Below are 19,275 nucleotides of genomic sequence, written 5' to 3'. Positions count from 1 at the left end.
ATATAGAAAATTGTTCACTTGACTAGTGCACTTTCTCAACTGCTAACTGAAAGACAGACATCTGAACCTTCAGCCATCAGACTATGTACTGTCTCTCATTCTTGTTAAAAGCACTCAGAAATTATAAACATCTCAAGGTCACAATTAATCTACCTCTGGATTCAGGTAATGTATACCATATAGCCTAAGAACATAGCACAAAAATGAACCTATAATTTACCTACTTGGGGAAATCACATTGGCATAGATTAAGATTCTGTTTTTAAAGAAAATTAAAGCCTTTATACTCATAAAATTGCTATGTCCAACACGCTAGTTTAAAGCCAAGGTTTTGGGAAGCCTTTATGTTTAGGCAGATAGTAACATTAAGAAGAACGTAAAGAAAGAGCATATACATTCAGGCAACAGTCTCATTATCTTTTGTTGAAAAGACAGACTAAGTACTGTCTCTCATTCTTGTTAAAAGCACTCAGAAATTAAAAACAACTCAAGGTCACAATTAATCCATCTCTGGATTCAGGTAATATATACCATACAGTCTAAGAACATAGCACAAAAATGAACCTATAATTTACCTAGTGGCAGAAATCACATTGGCATGGATTAAGATTCTGTTTTTAAAGAAAATTAAAGCCTTTATGCTCATAAAATTGCTATGTCCAACATCCTAGTTTAAAGCCAAGGTTTTGGGAAGCCTTTATGTTTAGGTAGATAGTAACATTAAGAAGAACGTAAAGAAAGGGCCTATACATTCAGGCAACATTCTCATTATCTTCTGCTGAAAAGATAGGTAATTTGTAGATAAGACTTGCTCTGAGCGAAAAGAAGATTTTCTTACAAGAGTATTCACAATGGCACCAACAGGAATGGGTCCATAGTGAGGAAAGGAGAGACCTATCAACAGACAGAGCATCAGTACTCCTTTCCTGCTTCAAAGGAAAGGACCCAGCCACCCCTCCAGTCATGCCCTTGCCTTCCTGTATTCAGCTAGCTCCAGGCAGGTATAAGTATATGGGTAGCTTGGCAATCAGAAAGGAATAATATGCCACTGCTAGAGCATGAGGTAATAAGCTCTAGGAGTCTATACACTCCCAGTGAAGCTCATTCACTATGAAAGAAAATAAATTAGGTACAAATAATCATAATTTATAAATTGTGCATATGTATATATAAAAATTAAAGGGGAAACCTTCACTGAGGTGGAAGAATTGTGGGTGAGTAACATTTCTGTTTTTATTTAGATCTCTATTAGTAGAGGTAGTATTTTGCTTTACATACAAAAAATAAATCACCAGGAGTTGAGTATATAATTCCATTAAAATTAAATGATACATGAGCATATGGATATAGAATATGCAAACTGAAATCAACCTGCATTACAATGGTAGGTGAATTGATTTTGAGAGATTGTTTTAATGATATTTATACCAAGATTTTAGATTTAAAAATATTTATTTTTAAAAGTGCTAGGATATTTAAGAACTAAGGGACTATAGTGATTCTGTCATCTAATTTTTCTTTAAAAAAAAAAGAGTGTTATTAGAGGCAACAATAAATAAACAAAAGGAAAATCAGACCTCTCAAGAAAATAAGTACCTATTTAGTAAGAGGAAAAATAGATGTTCAAACCATAGCAAAAAAGGGTAAAAGTAAAATCATCTAAATTATACATTCAAAGAACGCCCATGATAAGCCAAGAACAGCTTGGTTAGATAAATGTTATTATTTTAGTGATCACCATTGTATTGTTCCTAAAGTAACTACATAAAATTAAACAAGGGGGAGGAGCCAAGATGGCTGAATAGGAACAGCTCCAGTCTACAGCTCCCAGCGTGATCGACACAGAAGACGGGTGATTTCTGCATTTCCATCTGAGATACCCTGTTCATCTCACTAGGGAGTGCCAGACAGTGGGCGCAGGTCAGTGGGTGAGTGCACTGTGCGCCAGCCGAAGCAGGGGCGTGGCATTGCCTCACTCAGAAGTGCAAGGGGTCAGGGAGTTCCCTTTTCAGGGGTGACAGACAGCACCTGGAAAATTGGGCCACTCCCACCCGAATACTGTGCTTTTCCGACGGGCTTAGGAAACGGTGCCCCAGGAGAGTATAGCCCGCACCTGGCTCAGAGGGTCCTACGCCCACGGAGTCTCGCTGATTGCTAGCACAGCAGTCTGAGATCAAACAGCAAGTCAGCAGCGAGGCTGGGGGCGGGGCGCCCGCCATTGCCCAGGCTCGCTTAGGTAAACAAAGCAACTGGGAAGCTTGAACTGGGTGGAGCCCACCACAGCTCAAGGAGGCCTGCCTGCCTCTGTAGGCTCCACCTCTGGGGGCAGGGCACAGACAAACAAAAAGACAGCAGTAACCTCTGCAGACATAAATGTCCCTTGTCTGACAGCTTTGAGGAGAGCAGTGGTTCTCCCAGCACGCAGCTGGAGATCTGAGAACGGGCAGACTGCCTCCTCAAGTGGGTCCCTGACCCCTGACACCCGAGCAGCCTAACTGGGAGGCACCCCCCAGCAGGGGCAGACTGACACCTCACACGGCCTGCCAGGTACTCCAACGGACCTGCAGCTGAGGGGCCTGTCTGTTAGAAGGAAAACTAACAGAAAGGACATCCACACCAAAAACCCATCTGTACATCACCATCATCAAAGACCAAAAGTAGATAAAACCACAAAGATGGGGAAAAAACAGAGCAGAAAAACTGGAAACTCTAAAAAGCAGAGTACCTCTCCTCCTCCAAAGGAACGCAGTTCCTCACCAGCAACGGAACAAAGCTGGACAGAGAATGACTTTGACGAGCTGAGAGAAGAAGGCTTCAGACGATCAAATTACTCTGAGCTACGGGAGGATATTCAAACCAAAGGCAAAGAAGTTGAAAACTTTGAAAAAAATTTAGAAGAATGTAAAACTAGAATAACCAATACAGAGAAGTGCTTAAAGGAGCTGATGGAGCTGAAAACCAAAGCTCGAGAACTACGTGAAGAATGCAGAAGCCTCAGGAGCCGATGCGATCAAATGGAAGAAAGGGTATCAGCCCTGGAAGACGAAATGAATGAAATGAAGCGAGAAGGGAAGTTTAGAGAAAAAAGATTAAAAAGAAACGAGCAAAGCCTCCAAGAAATGTGGGACTATGTGAAAAGACCAAATCTACGTCTGATTGGTGTACCTGAAAGTGATGGGGAGAATGGAAACAAGTTGGAAAACACTCTTCAGGATATTATCCAGGAGAACTTCCCCAATCTAGCAAGGCAGGCCAACATTCAGATTCAGGAAATACAGAGAACGCCACAAAGATACTCCTCGAGAAGAGCAACTCCAAGACACATAATTGTCAGATTCACCAAAGTTGAAATGAAGGAAAAAATGTTAAGGGCAGCCAGAGAGAAAGGTCGGGTTACCCTCAAAGGGAAGCCCATCAGACTAACAGCGGATCTCTCGGCAGAAACTCTACAAGCCAAAACAGAGTGGGGGCCAATATTCAACATTCTTAAAGAAAAGAATTTTCAACCCAGAATTTCATATCCAGCCAAACTAAGCTTCATAAGTGAAGGAGAAATAAAATACTTTACAGACAAGCAAATGCTGAGAGATTTTGTCACCAGGAGGCCTGCCCTAAAAGAGCTCCTGAAGGAAGCGCTAAACATGGAAAGGCACAACCGGTACCAGCTACTGCAAAATCATACCAAAATGTAAAGACCATCGAGACTAGGAAGAGACTGCATCAACTAACGAGCAAAATAACCAGCTAACATCATAATGACAGGATCAAATTCACACATAACAATATTAACTTTAAATGTAAATGGACTAAATGCTCCAATTAAAAGACACAGACTGGCAAATTGGATAAAGACTCAAGACCCATCAGTGTGCTGTATTCAGGAAACCCATCTCACGTGCAGAGACACACATAGGCTCAAAATAAAAGGATGGAGGAAGATCTACCAAGCAAATGGAAAACAAAAAAAGGCAGGGGTTGCAATCCTAGTCTCTGATAAAACAGACTTTAAACCAACAAAGATCAAAAGAGACAAAGAAGGCCATTACATAATGGAAAAGGGATCAATTCAACAAGAAGAACTAACTATCCTAAATATATATGCACCCAATACAGGAGCACCCAGATTCATAAAGCAAGTCCTGAGTGACCTACAAAGAGACTTAGACTCCCACACATTAATAATGGGAGACTTTAACACCCCACTGTCAATATTAGACAGATCAACGAGACAGAAAGTCAACAAGGATACCCAGGAATTGAACTCAGCTCTGCACCAAGCAGACCTAATAGACATCTACAGAACTCTCCACCCCAAATCAACAGAATATACATTTTTTTCAGCACCACACCACACCTATTCCAAAATTGACCACATACTTGGAAGTAAAGCTCTCCTCAGTAAATGTAAAAGAACAGAAATTATAACAAACTGTCTCTCAGATCACAGTGCAATCAAGCTAGAACTCAGGATTAAGAATCTCACTCAAAACCACTCAACTACATGGAAACTGAACAACCTGCTCCTGAATGACTACTGGGTACATAACAAAATGAAGGCAGAAATAAAGATGTTCTTTGAAACCAACGAGAACAAAGACACAACATACCAGAATCTCTGGGATGCATTCAAAGCAGTGTGTAGAGGGAAATTCATAGCACTAAATGCCCACAAGAGAAAGCAGGAGAGATCCAAAATTGACACCCTAACATCACAATTAAAAGAACTAGGAAAGCAAGAGCAAACACATTCAAAAGCTAGCAGAAGGCAAGAAATAACTAAAATCAGAGCAGAACTGAAGGAAATAGAGACACAAAAAACCCTTCAAAAAATTAATGAATCCAGGAGCTGGTTTTTTGAAAGGATCAACAAAATTGATAGACCGCTAGCAAGATTAATAAAGAAAAAAAGAGAGAAGAATCAAGTAGATGCAATAAAAAATGATAAAGGGGATATCACCACCGATCCCACAGAAATACAAACTACCATCAGAGAATATTACAAACACCTCTACGCAAATAAAGTAGAAAATCTAGAAGAAATGGATAAATTCCTCAACACATACACCCTCCCAAGACTAAACCAGGAAGAAGTTGAATCTCTGAATAGACCAATAACAGGAGCTGAAAATGTGGCAATAATCAATACCTTATCAACCAAAAAAAGTCCAGGACCAGATGGGTTCACAGCCGAATTCTACCAGAGGTACAAGGAGGAGCTGGTACCATTCCTTCTGAAACTATTCCAATCAATAGAAAAAGAGGGAATCCTCCCTAACTCATTTTATGAGGCCAGCATCATCCTGATACCAAAGTCTGGCAGAGACACAACAAAAAAAGAGAATTTTAGACCAATATCCTTGATGAACATTGATGCAAAAATCCTCAATAAAATACTGGCAAACAGAATCCAGCAGCACATCAAAAAGCTTATCCAACATGATCAAGTGGGCTTCATCCCTGGGATGCAAGGCTGGTTCAATATACGCAAATCAATAAACGTAATCCAGCATATAAACAGAACCAAAGACAAAAACCACATGATTATCTCAATAGATGCAGAAAAGGCCTTTGACAAAATTCAACAACCCTTCATGCTAAAAATTCTCAATAAATTAGGTATTGATGGGACGTATCTCAAAATAATAACAGCTATCTATGACAAACCCACAGCCAATATCATACTGAATGGGCAAAAACTGGAAGCATTCCCTTTGAAAACTGGCACAAGACAGGGATGCCCTCTCTCACCACTCCTATTCAACATACTGTTGGAAGTTCTGGCCAGGGCAATTAGGCAGGAGAAGGAAATCAAGGGTATTCAATTAGGAAAAGAGGAAGTCAAATTGTCCCTGTTTGCAGATGACATGATAGTATATCTAGAAAACACCATCGTCTCAGCCCAAAATCTCCTTAAGCTGATAAGCAACTTCAGCAAAGTTTCAGGATACAAAATCAATGTACAAAAATCACAAGCATTCTTATACATCAATAACAGACAAACAGAGAGTCAAATCATGAGTGAACTCCCATTCACAGTGGCTTCAAAGAGAATAAAATACCTAGGAATCCAACTTACAAGGGATGTGAAGGACCTCTTCAAGGAGAACTACAAACCACTGCTCAAGGAAATAAAAGAGGATACAAACAAATGGAAGAACATTCCATGCTCATGGGTAGGAAGAATCAATATTGTGAAAATGGCCATCCTTCCCAAGGTAATTTACAGATTGAATGCCATCCCCATCAAGCTACCAATGACTTTCTTCACAGAATTGGAAAAAACTACTTTAAAGTTCATATGGAACCAAAAAAGAGCCCGCATCGCCAAGTCGATCCTAAGCCAAAAGAACAAAGCTGGAGGCATCACACTACGTGACTTCAAACTATACTACAAGGCTACAGTAACCAAAACAGCATGGTACTGGTACCAAAACAGAGATATAGATCAATGGAACAGAATAGAGCCCTCAGAAATAATGCCACATATCTACAACTATCTGATCTTTGACAAACCTGACAAAAACAAGCAATGGGGAAAGGATTCCCTATTTAATAAATGGTGCTGGGAAAACCGGCTAGCCATATGTAGAAAGCTGAAACTGGATCCCTTCCTTACACCTTATACAAAAATCAATTCAAGATGGATTAAAGACTTAAATGTTAGACCTAAAACCATAAAAACCCTAGAAGAAAACCTAGGCATTACCATTCAGGACATAGGCATGGGCAAGGACTTCATGTCTAAAACACCAAAAGCAATGGCAACAAAAGCCAAAATTGACAAATGGGATCTAATTAAACTAAAGAGCTTCTGCACAGCAAAGGAAACAACCATCAGCATGAACAGGCAACCTACAGAATGGGAGAAAATTTTCGCAACCTACTCATCTGACAAAGGGCTAATATCCAGAATCTACAATGAACTCAAAGAAATTTACATGAAAAAAACAAACAACCCCATCAAAAGTGGGTGAAGGACATGAACAGACACTTCTCAAAAGAAGACATTTATGCAGCCAAAAAACACGTGAAAAAATGCTCACCATCACTGGCCATCAGAGAAATGCAAATCAAAACCACAATGAGATACCATCTCACACCAGTTAGAATGGCAATCATTAAAAAGTCAGGAAAGAACAGGTGCTGGAGAGGATGTGGAGAAATAGGAACACTTTTACACTGTTGGTGGGACTGCAAACTAGTTCAACCCTTGTGAAAGTCAATGTGGCGATTCCTCAGGGATCTAGAACCAGAAATTCCATTCGACCCAGCCATCCCATTACTGGGTATATACCCAAAGGACTATAAATCATGCTGCTATAAAGACACATGCACACGTATGTTTATTGCGGCATTATTCACAATAGCAAAGACTTGGAACCAACCCAAATGTCCAACAATGATAGACTGAATTAAGAAAATGTGGCACATGTACACCATGGAATACTATGCAGCCATAAAAAATGATGAGTTCATGTCCTTTGTAGGGACATGGATGAAATTGGAAATCATCATTCTCAGTAAACTATCGCAAGAACAAAAAACCAAACACCACATATTCTCACTCATAGGTGGGAACTGAACAATGAGAACACATGGACACAGGAAGGGGAACATCACACTTCGGGGACTGTTGTGGGGTGGGGGGAGGGGGGAGGGATAGCATTGGGAGATATACCTAATGCTAGATGATGAGTTAGTGGGTGCAGCGCACCAGCATGGCACATGTATACATATGTAACTTACCTGCACATTGCGCACATGTACCATAAAACCTAAAGTATAATAATAATAATAATAATAATAATAATAATAATAAAATTAAACAAGGATGTTCTACACAATTTATGGTAAACAATACCACAAATCTAAGTCAAAGGAAAAGTAATCAATGTTAACATTTTAAACAAAAATAGGACATCTAGAAAGCATCAATGCCAGTAAAAATGGAGAGAGCAATTAATAGAGCATGAACTCCCAAAGCAAATTAAAGAGCTACAAAATAACAGAAAATTCTACTAAATGTTCCAATTGAAATGAAATTGTAAAATGTTAATTTTTCTTTTCCATGCTTTTCCCATTCGAATTATGTCTACACGCAAACATCACAAAGTAAAATAAAACTTATCAGTGATAGGAGAAAAATAGCTCAGAGCAGACTGAGCTAGGTGAGGTATGCAAAACTTATCAGGCTCAGGAAGACAAGAGTATGGGACTTCAATCACACTTTCCTTCCTATGCACCCACACCCAAGGACCATGTTTACAGGCATTTTTGTTCCTGACTAGCTGCGTTACCCATTATCTTCCAGTTCCTGGAATTTGTGATACAAAGAACAATATACAGCTAATCAATAGCTTTTGTTATATTAATATAAGTTATTGGAAACACAACTTAGAAGCTGCCTCTTTCCTTTAAAATCCACCTGTAACTGATGCTAATCAGAAGATATATTCAGGGCAGCTTCTATCTATGCTTCCACATAGATTTAGGCTTGAATAAATTCTATAATGAATCACATTTTCGGAATCTAGTTATTTAAGGTTAACATTTTGGCACCCTAAACAAGATTGGAAGTGGACCTCCAGAGAGCCCCACCACTTTACCAGCAATCGGCACCTTGGTACCAATGCGATAAGTCCTCCTTCACCCAACCTTGCCAAAGTCAGCAGGAATCTCTGCTAAGGCCCCTGTTGGGATCTGAATCCTCCTGGCTTGATTGAGGATTAAGACTTTATTCAATTTGTACATATTCTTAACTAGTTGAGGTTGGAAGTGAAGCTCTATAAAAGGTAAGAGTTTCATTTGTTATTCTCTAGAGATCTGTTGACCTCGGATTTGTGACTTTCATTTTTCTCTGAAGTTAAGGTTTTATTTTGAACTACTAGTTGGAGTTTTTCAACCTTTTCTGTAGTTTAAACTTTGGTCCTTGAAAAGAGGAAGTGAATCTTTGAGGCTTAAGTGAAAAACATGTAATTTTAAAAACTGGTTAAATTCTGAAGCTTGGTTCAATTGACAAATCTAAAATGTTCTTGAATGACCAAAATAATAAAAGGCGCTCATGAGTCCCACTAGGTTTCTGGTCATTCAGGAAGGAAAACGAAAATTGTGGACAACTATCTCTAAAACCTAGACTTTGTCCTTACAGGGTGACCCACTTTTAGAAACACCAGCTGGATTTATATTTAATGCTTATGGTGCCTCTTCATGCTAACATTTAGAAAACTAGTCACACATAACTAAAGATGACCCCAAATTACAATGGTCGAAATAGTGTACTTTTAAAATACCTCAACTAGTTTATCTGTACTCTCAATTTTAAAAAGCTAGCTCTAAAATAAAACAACTAGGAGAGCTATTTTCAATGATACTTAGAAGTTTCTAAAAGAGGTTCTGACAAAGTTATTTCTTTGCAAAAGGAAAATGTAAAATTTTATAAAGTGACTTTTAAAATGAAAAATGCTGCTGAAATTGTTCCTCTTCCTCTTTCTGTTTATTCTTTATTCTAACTGCTCTTCCCTTCCCCCCCTCCTGCTCCTGGTGTACTGGCCTCATTTCAGGAATGAGACAGCAAGTATAAAGAGGTCCCCAGAGAACTTCCAACTGGCCTGCACACTGGGAGGAGTGTGCAACGGGGTGGGGCCTCGGGAAGTGCGCACTGTTTGCCAGAGGGAGGAGCCTGATCTCCCCTGTTCCAGGGTGGTACCTAGGATTCAATCTATGAGGCGGAAGCCAGCTAGCAGGACTTTCGCTTTGCTGAGACTCTCTGTTTCCCTTTGTTTTCCTTTTTGCCCGATAAATTTTTCTTCCCCTTTAAAGTGCCTGCAAGCCTAATCTCTCATGGTTGTGTGACAAGGACCCCATTTTTAGGCGAACTAAGGAGAAAGTCCTACAACAGTTTAGCACCCAACGTGGGGCTTAAGGGTGAGTGAGATGCAAACCAAATCTATTTTTATCTCATTTTTAAGCCTTTTCATCCTCAGACTTCTGAGGGCAAGGGAAACCATGCCCCGACCCCCATCACTCCCAGGTGTTGAGAAGGTCAGCCTCAGTCTCCATGGCATTTTCCTTTCTTTTTTGTGACAGAAGGGCGAGCAGCGGCTCCCGCCACCCTCCCCTCCCTGCCAAGGCTGGGGTGCGTGAACCAAGGGTGCCCAACAGCAGGCAGCTCTCCCTGCCATGCATCCATAGAGCCTTCCGCTCCCCCAGCCAGAAGGTCCCACTCCCTTGAACAGCAATGAAGTCTTTCTCACTGGTGGAGGAATCCATTTGCATAAAAATAAGAGGTTCCTCTTTAGGCATTTTAAACTGGTTTTTCTCCACCAGATCAGGAGTTGACTTTTAAATTAGCTTTTTTTTCCTTTTAGAAGACATTTTAACTAGGCTAGGAATGATAAGGATCACTGTTTATATTCTCAGTAGAGCTTTAATTGTGAAAAAGGATTTGTGAGGCTGGTCTTAATCTGTAGCCAATCTAGTGTACTTTGTGCATCTTTCCATAGCAAACTTTGCAGCAGGCCTCCATCCTGTTTTACATCTTTGGGAGCAAGGCCTGCAACCACGTGGCAATGTTTTGTTCTAGCCTCACCATTTTACAATGGCAGCCAGGAGTTCAATCCTGCCTTAGGAAATTAGTTCTTTCTAGTTTGATATCTGCATGACCTTTGCCATTTTTTGATTCCCTGCCCCTCCACAAACTGCCTTGGATTTTCCTTTCTCTGAGCCTTTAGTAAAGTTTGAAAGCCAGAAATATCAGCCGTTTGGCCTGGCTAAAGTCAGGTATTAAGAAATTTTAAAAGGACCTTATTAAAGAGTGCTATGGCTAAAAGTCAGTTTAATTAAAAGCAGATATTCAAGCTCCAACAGCCTGGGACTCCTTGGGAAAAACATGGGGCGCCAGATATCCCATTTTGCAAAAAACCTCTGTTTTCCTCATGAAACCCCAGGAACTAGAAGTGGATAAATCCCTCTCAGAATTTAGGGTTCTGTTCGTTTTGCATTGTGTTATCTGGCATTTTTGACTTTTGGGAGTATCAGAAATTACTTCACATTATGAGAGAAACATAAAGACTGGCAAATGAAAGGTCTTGCAACTACTGAATCTTCTTCTGTCTGCCTGCCTGTGTAGCTATATATGTGTTGAGTGTGATGTCTATAAAAAGACCTCTAAGTAATTGGCCTAAAGCAAGAAAAGTGCTTGGATGAAATATTTTTTAAAGGGAAGATAAAAGCTATGGTACCTTTTAGTTCACGTGACTTTAATGTTTGAGAAATAACAACAGCCTTAAAGATTATTAGTAAAATGCAGATGTCACCAAAGTGTAAATAGGAGGACTAAATTATGCAGGTTAGATACTAGGCTCACTAAATGTTTTAAGGTTACAAACTGCCTTTTGGGTTTTAAGAACTATTTGACTTGCTTGCTCCACAACTGGTAAGGCAATTGACATATAGACATAGTTCTATATCTCTGTAAGGGACATATAGTTCCTTACAGACATATAGAATTAACCACACCCTTAATTATGCTGGAAGGAGTCAATTATGCTAGCTGTATCTGGCACACAATTAAAACAACTTGCCAGGATTTACATTAAAGTTCAAATTGCTAGGAGGTACCATTAAAACACATAATTGAAACCACTGGAAATAGATTTACATGCCAGGTGTATAAGAACAGTAAAATGTGTTTTTAACGAAAGATCATTAGAAGATAGGAAAATGTAAAGTATTGGCTAGGGCTAAAGAATTGTTTTGAATTAGATAAGGTAAAGCTGAAGGTTCAAACAAGTGGCAGAAGGATCATCGAAATGATTCTTGCAGAAGAGGCTTTCTGTGTGAACATGTTGACTAGGTTCCAGGGGTTATTATGTGGTTTCTCTGAGGGTTGAGCATTGGAATGAAAGCACAACAGGGTACTCTTGGGGCACTGATCTGCCCTTTGGCAAAATTTGGAAAGGGTTATAAAAGGTTTTGCTTCATTAAAATTTCTGAGTCAAATAATTTATGGTAATCTGGAAATCAATTTCATAAAATCAAGTGTTTTAATCCTCTAACATATTTAACAGGCTTCCCAAAATCAAACTTGAGCCTCAAAATTGCCTTTCCTGACACCTGGCTTTTGGGAGGCTTTAGAGGGCCCCTGGAACCTCCAGAAAAGAGGTAAACAGGATCATTTGACATGTTTAGTTACATGGGATTGCCAAAATGATGTTCAATCTTCTTTAGGTTATATTTTGGTGAATAATACTAATATTTGTTCCAAAACTGTATGGAATTTCTAAAATTCTAATGTCTAAGTATATGTTAGCAAACATAAGGTTAAGCTATTATAAACCACAGAGATCACCAAACTTCTTTGTCAATTATGGTTCTAACTCTAACTACCCTGGACATTTTGCTATTCACAGATAATTGTTGTCTTCTTTTAATTCTTTTCAAAGATGGTTTATAGTAAGTGATAGAACTTTGACAGGTGCTCTCAAATACAGGTTTCTGATAACTTTGTAGATTGTAACATTGGAATAAAGAAAAAATGTACAGGACTCATGAAGAGCTGAAATGTTCACGAATATCAAGAAATCAAGAACTAAATGGACTGAACTCAGAAAGCTGAAGCAATTATTTTTGACTTTTGCTTGAAATATTGCTGATCCTTGTTTTGTTTTTCTGTGTGAAGTAAACTTATTTTAAACTATTTACAGCCTTTAATAATTGAGTAAGGTATATTCCTGTGAACAAAATTTGGAGCATGTTTGTTTCTCTCTGCCTGATTCCTTGCAAACTTGGAAACTATCTGTGAGTATTCTTAACTTATGGCAATACAGTTGTTTGCATCAGTGCAATAAGAATCCATTTTTCTTTTGCAGCAGGACACAACTGGAGAAACTGGTTGTTTTACGAAGATTTCACTGGAAGGGTATGCTTCCCTTTAAAGAGTCGAGCTCAACTTGCATAGCTAATAAAAGCCCCATGGTAAAAACTGGCCTCATACCATTGCCTCCGCAGTTCTTGTACAGTGCTCCTGACCTGTGGTCGGTAAAGAATGTCACTTTCTAACAGGCCTACAAACTCCAAGTTTATCTTGGGACCTTAAGAGGAGAGGGTTACCCAACTCACAGGGTATTTGAGGATACAAACCCATGGCTGGGCTCAGCTTTAAAAGGTCTTATCTGAGATTCCTTGTGGAACAGAGTTCCATCAAAACCAATCTAAAAAGCCTATGTAGAAATAGTTATTCTTGCTGTACTTTATGCAAATAGTCAGGACAAGTATAAGACTAAAGTCTATGTTGCAAACAACTCCATCCTATCATGATTTGTCTCGTTTTGTTTTTTAGCAAAAATGAGTACTGGAGGAAGAGAAATTATATTTCAAAACATATCATACATTTGTCATTAAATTCTAAACTCATTGGAGTTCTCCTCACGAGGTCAGGAGATTGACACCATCCTGGCTAACATGGTGAAACCCCATCTCTACTAAAAATACAAAAAATTAGCCAGCCGTGGTGGCATGCACCTGTAGTCCCAGATACTCAGGAGGCTAAGGCAGGAGACTAGCTTGAACCCGGGAGGTGGAGGTCACAGTGAGCGAAGACTGCACCACTGCACTCCAGTCTGGGCAGCAGAGCGAGACTCCGTCTAAAAAAAATACAAATACAAATAAAAACACAGCCATACTACTCAAAGCAATTTACAAATTCAATGATACCCCTATCAAACTACCATTGACATTTTACATATAATTAGAAAAAAAATTTTTTTAATTCATGTGGAACCAAAAGAGAGGCAATAGCCAAAGCAATCCTAAGAAAAGAACAAAGCTTCACACTACCTGATTTCAAACACACCACAAGGCAGCTATGGTAACCAAAACAGCATGGTACTGGTATAAAAACAGACACATAGACCAATGGAACAGGCTAGAGAAACCAGAAATAAAGCTGCACACCTACAACCACCTGATCTTTGACAACACTGAAGAAAACAAGCATTGGGGAAATGACTCCCTATTCAATAAATGGTACTGGGATAATTGGCTAGTCATATGCAGAAGATTGAAACTGGATCCCTTTCTTTTACCATGTATAAAAATCAGCTCATAGTGGATTAAAGACTTAAATGTAAAATCTAAAGCCATAAAAACCCTAGAAGAAAAGCTAGGAAATACCAATCTGGACATACGCCATGGCAAAGATTTATAACAAAGAATCCAAATGCAATTGCAACAAAAACAAAAACAAAAATTGACAATTGGGACCTAATTAAACTAAAGAGCTTCTTCACAGCAAAAGAAACTAACAATAGAGCAAACAGACAATCTAGAGAATGGGAAAAAAAATTTGCAAACTGTGCATCCAACAAAGGTCTAATATCTAGAATCTGTAAGCAATTTAAACAAATTAATAAGCAAAAACTAAACAACCCTATTAAAAAATGGGCAAAGGACATGAACAGACACTTCTCCAAAGAAGAGATACATGCAGCCAACAAGCATACAAATAAATGCTGAACCTGACAAATTATTAGAGAAATGCAATTCAGAACCACAATGAGATATCATCTCACACCAGTGAGAAGGGTTATTATTAAAAAGTCAAAAAAATAACAGATGCTGGCAAACCTGCCAGCAGTGTATAAAGGGAACATTTATACACTGCTGGTGGGAATATAAATTATTTCAGTCACTGTCGAAAACAGTTTGGAGATGTCTCAAAGAACTTAAAACAGAACTATCATTCGATCCAGCAATCCCATCACTGAGTATATACTCAAAGGAACATAAATCATTCTACCATAAAGACACATGCATGTGTATGTTCACTGCAGCACTATTCACAATAGCAGGGTCATGGACTCAACCCAGGAGCCTATCTACATTGGATTCATTCAAAAGATGGTACCTATATACCATGAAATACCATGCAGCCATAAAAAAATGGAATCACGTCCTTTGTAGCAACATGGATGGAGCTGGAGGCTGTTATTCTAAGCAAATTAATGCAAAGACAGATAACTAAATACCACATATGCTTGTTTATAAGTGAAAGTTAAACACTGAATACCTGTGGACACAAAGAAGGGAACAATAGACACGGAGACCTCTTTGAGGGTGGAAGGGTAGGAGGAGGGTGAAGACTGAAAAACCACCTATTGGGTACTATGCTCATTACCTGGGTGATGAAATAATCTATACACTAAACCCCTGCAACACACAATTTACCCATGTAACAAATCTGCACATGTACTCCCTCAACCTAAAATAAAAGGTGGAAAGAAAAATATATATATATATATGTATAAACTCTAGTACCTAATAATATAACATTTGGCCTATGTATGTTTTCTCACAGACCTAATATTTTAAGGCACGATTTCAAACCTATCACAGGCATATGATGTTTACAAATAGCTTAGATAATAGAGCTTTATGGATAGTTGCATTAATGTCTGCAAAAATCCTCATTGCCTGAAGCAATATATTGATTTAAAAAACATTTTATGTAGCACTCCCTACTGCATACTGATACTGGAAGTTAAAAATATTATACAAACAACATACTTTCAGATTTCTTTGGGTTTTGGGCTCTAGCAGAAAAGTACACCAAATCTGTGAAAATAGAATCTTACCCCAGGGAAGGAATCAGTCAGTGTTTACCATCTGTGTTTCATTAATGATTCTCTAATTTTGGGAACTGAGCAACTTGAGGTTTACCAGTTCTAATTTCCAACTTCAGATTCTTCTCCTGCCTTAGCTAATTGTGACTAGATAATCTTCCAGTTATGGGACATGTAAAGAGTAGTAATTTTTCAGAATCAGGAATAAATCCCTGAAAGCCTGAGGTATACAATTTTTGAAGACTGTGTTGCAGAAGTTAACAAACTAAGAAATATGTACAAAGAAGCAGTGAATAATCCAAATCCCTAGGCTAAGATGTTCCCCAAAAAGATAATCAAGAACTAAGCATAATCCGAAGATCTTTTATCATAGAGGGTCAAAGAGTCCCATAGTTCCATGAGGTTTGTATATTCCGGGTACTCATACATGCACACAGGAGGGTGAGGAGGGCAGGAAGGTTGCAGACGGGGTAGGCATGGGAAAGCAGAGGAAAGAGGCTTGTATATGAACATACAGTCTATCAGCAAACTACATCTGTGGCTTATTAAGTAAATTATTAAGACATTAATATTTGAGCTGCTGAGACAGCAAGCATTCCCATAGAACAATAGTCTATATGTTTGTCCTATGACTCATCTATACAAGATACAATATATTTTCAAGCACTTTTGAAATTTAAATTACATCATCTTCAGGCAATAATTTCTTCTTCTTAAAATTCCGATTTATTCCTTCACTGATACAAACTAGTGAAAGGACAAGTCACCCAATACATTCTCAACTTTGGATCTCTAACGCTGGCACATAGGAGGTTCTCGGTAAATATTTATGAACTGAACTGAGTGATCCACATTATCGGGGAGGCCTTCTTTAATTCCCACAGCAGTTAATTGTTCAATCTTCTGCAACCTTAATCACTGCTTGTTTATCAAAAGTCATCACAATACATTTTATTTTCACCATTTGATTAATGTGTTATTTTCCGTACTACATTGGAAGACGATCAATTACAGGAACAATATCTAGTACATGGTAGGTGACAGTAAATGTTTAGTAGGAAGGAAGAAAAAGGAGAGAAGCTGACAAAATATGTTTCAGGAAACTTTTTTTTCTTTTTACTATTTTTTTTTTTTTTTTAAGCTTGTGTCAACCACTGACTTTCAACAGAAAGTGGTGAGGGACCAGGCACAGTGGCTCACGCCTATAATCCCAGCACTCTGGGAGGCCAAGGCAGGAGGATCATTTGAGCCCAGGAGTTCCAGATCAGCCTTGGCAACATGGCGAAACCCCATCTGTACAAAAAAACTTAAAAATCAGCCAGGTGTGCTGGTACACTCCTGTAGTCCTAGCTACTCAGGAGGCTAAGGTGGGAGGATCGCTTGAGCCCAGGAGGCAGAGGTTGCAGTGAGCAAAGATCACGCACCTGGACTCCAGCCTGGCATCAGAGTGAGACCTTATCTCTAGATAAATAAATATGAACCAACCAAAGAAAGCAGTGAAGTTGCTCTGCTATGTATGAAGTCCTGACCCAGAAGCAGTGTTCAGGAAACTTTTGATGACCAGTTTACAAATTTATTCTCACAGGCTACCCTATCTCCTGCTACTGTCCCATCCACATTCTCTGATTTAATAATGTAGTTCCACCTCCTGAGCAAGATTTCCATGATTAGAGAAATTGGAAAATTTGTCTTCTTCACTTTAGAATGGATGCATCTTAACTTCTATAGTTAAAAAGATTTGAATATACTACACATAGATTCAGCACTGTGAGCATCTTCAAGATGACTGATATCTCTTTGAGAACAAAAGAAACAAAACTTAAATCATGATTTATTTTCTGCACAGTTCCACCATACATGGAAATTTAAAATATTATGGAATAAATGTGCTCTCAATAGAGGAATAAATAAATAAATTATGACACCTTCATTCAATGAAGTATCTTAAGACAGTTTAAGGAATAAGGTAGTTCTATATGTATTATGAAAGACTAAATACAGTGTGGAAAAGTAATGTTACAGAAGAAAAGATGTTTAGCATGATCCTAGGTGTTGCAAAGCTAAGCAACAATAACTATATATGTATAACGTTTGAAATGTACATGCATATATAGATAACTAAGTACTTTAAAATGCCTAGAAGGATACACACCACATTGTTAAAAATGATTACCCCTACGGAAAGGAGTGTGATTTTTATTCTTTATAGTTCTGATTGTAAAAATACTATATGAAAATATTATATGCATTTACTACTTGTGCAATTTTTTAAATGGAAAAAGGAAATTTGAATGCCTAACTACTTATGCATTGCACAAGATAGTTTATATACATTATTCCATCCCATCATCCTGACAAAGCTGTGAGACTGGTATCACAGCTTTGTCATACCACATGGAGGCACAGAGAAGTTATTAAATGGCAGTCTGAATTTGAAAACAGGGCTCTGTGAAGACAAACTGTACATGTGCACTTTTCCTTATACCATGAAACCTCACAAAAAAAAATGCTTCACTGAGAAGCATTGAGTCTTTAATCCTTGCTTTCACTTTCTGCTTTAAACAGGAGATTGCTCCAAAATTATTTGTATATGCATACATACATACATACACACTTTTATTTAACAACTCCTATTTATTATTATACTTCATTTGAACCCTCAAGATTTCGAGTCTACGTTTCTCCATGATGGATAGCAAGGTGGGTAAGAAACATATTTCTCATGTAAAATATGAAATGGCAAATATGAAATAATATAACTTCATAAAAAGGAGGCAAAATTTGCCTATTCAACTTATCCAAATAAGATGTGAAAAGGCCATTCCACCATTCCCATTTTATTTTTAATAAAAAGGTATTAAGTTCTTCCAGTGACCTTTAGAGAAGGAGCATGGCCTATAAAATCTATTTCAGGATATTAAACCTGGTTGATGTTTCATGTGTTGACCTTATGAATGGCAATCACTCAATTAGATATTTCATTTGCCCTTCTTATTTATACTACCTTCCCCATAATATACTATGATTTTGTATGATTTCTGTGAGGTCAGAGCTGTATTCTGACAATTCTAATTTTTCTATAAAGTTTTTGGAACTCCTTTTTAGGAAACAAATGCATTTTCATTCTTTAGTGAATAAGGTTAAACCCAATGTTAAATCAAGTAAAAGAGAGAAACTGCCTTCCCCTACCCCAGCCCTCAGAGTATCAACAAAATGCTGGAGGGGAGAATGTCTTCATAGCTAAAAGGTCATGGAAGGTCTTCATAGCTAAAAGGTCAAGGAAACAACAAGCATTTTGAAAACAGGAAGAACTGGGCTGCAATCACAGCTGTATCACTTTGTAACTTTCAAGACCTGGGCTCTCTCTGAGCTACGTCTTCTCATCTGAAAAGTGGAGAAAATTATATAACCTCACAGGGATGTTGTGAGGCTTAAGTGAAATATTTTAAATAAAGCAACACACAGTGCATATTAAATACGAATTGTCTTCTCTTCTTTGCCTTAAATTTTGTCATCTACTTCAGCACTTAGGACAGGACTGGGGCACAAAGTGGGAAACCAACGATTTCTGGATTAATTGGCTTTGTCAGGTTAATGTCAGAATCCTCTTGATCAATGCAAGAATGGATGACCCACATAATGATTTTTAAATCAG

At 38.3% G+C, this 19,275-nt stretch overlaps 1 protein-coding gene across 8 annotated transcripts in view; it reads right to left on the bottom strand.

Annotated features, from left to right (window-relative positions):
• The window catches only part of PHKB (phosphorylase kinase regulatory subunit beta), a 238,738-nt gene that overhangs the window by 199,237 nt on the left and 20,226 nt on the right, over nucleotides 1-19,275 (bottom strand).

This window comes from Pongo abelii, chromosome 18 (genome assembly GCF_028885655.2).
Source record: "Pongo abelii isolate AG06213 chromosome 18, NHGRI_mPonAbe1-v2.0_pri, whole genome shotgun sequence".
NCBI classification, from domain to species: Eukaryota; Metazoa; Chordata; class Mammalia; order Primates; family Hominidae; genus Pongo; species Pongo abelii.
This window is presented reverse-complemented; position numbering and strand designations above follow the sequence as displayed.